Below are 1,164 nucleotides of genomic sequence, written 5' to 3' on the forward strand. Positions count from 1 at the left end.
GGTGTAGAAATTTGTAATAAAATTTAGGAGAAAAAAATTAAATTTACAGAAACAAGCATATTTTCTCCCTAATTCTATTTTTCCTCTTTAAAGAAACAAATTCATTGAGTTGATATCCTGTCCCCAAAGTGTCAATGACACTTAATTGGGTCTGAGAGGAGTGATATCATGCCCCTGAATTCCACAAGGATATTTCCTTAGGAAAATCAGGCACTTATGAAGGAGAAACAAAGTCTTACCCTTTACTGAGTCACCACTGAACTGAGAACCACAGCACCAGGGAATGGAGGTCAAGAGCATGTGATAATAAGCCTGGATGCCCAGGGGAAGACTGACATCACCAAAGACCCATCTCTTGGTTCATCATAATGACCTATTTGTACAACTAGCAGGCAGAGAGGCAGTCAAGTGCTCCCTTAAGCCAGCAGAAAAGAAGCTAACCTCTGGCAAGCAATAACTCCATTCTCCAGTGGCAATCATATTTAGTCTTTTAGTTGACTTTTATTTGGTTAGTTATATTCAATAATCCACTCATGTCTGGTCTCCGGTAACTCAGTTCTAGCAGAGCCTTTGTTTAGAATGATGTCACTGATCCAGCTCTTTCTTTTTTTTATTTTTTTATATTTTTATTTTTTAATTAGTGAGTCACAGTTGAGGGTACAGTTACAGATTCATACATTTCGTGCTTGTTTTTCCCTCATGCAGTGTTCAGGAGCCCATCTGTCCACCAGTGTCCATTCTCCACCACCAATGAACCCAGTATCCCTCCCATCCCCAAATCCCATCCCCCACACCCTACCCCACCTCTGTGGCAGGGCATTCCAATTTGTTCTCTCTCTCTCCTTTTGAGTGTGGTGGTTTGCAATAGGGGTATTGAGTGGCCATCATGTTCAGTCACTAGTCCACTTTCAGCACGCATTTCCCTTACCATGCGGGATCTCCAATCACATTTTATTTGGTGTTCCCTTCTTTATTTGGTATGACTTTCCCCCAGCGTGTGAGGCCAACTTCCAACCTCTGGAGTCAACCTCCTGGTATTATATATTACTATTCTTGGGTATTAGTCTCCTACACTGTTATTTTATATTCCACAGATGAGTGCAATCTTTCTATGTCTGTCCCTCTCTTTCTGGCTCATTTCACTTATCATGATACTTTCCATGT

Source organism: Sorex araneus, chromosome 2 (genome assembly GCF_027595985.1).
Source record: "Sorex araneus isolate mSorAra2 chromosome 2, mSorAra2.pri, whole genome shotgun sequence".
NCBI lineage: Eukaryota > Metazoa > Chordata > Mammalia > Eulipotyphla > Soricidae > Sorex > Sorex araneus.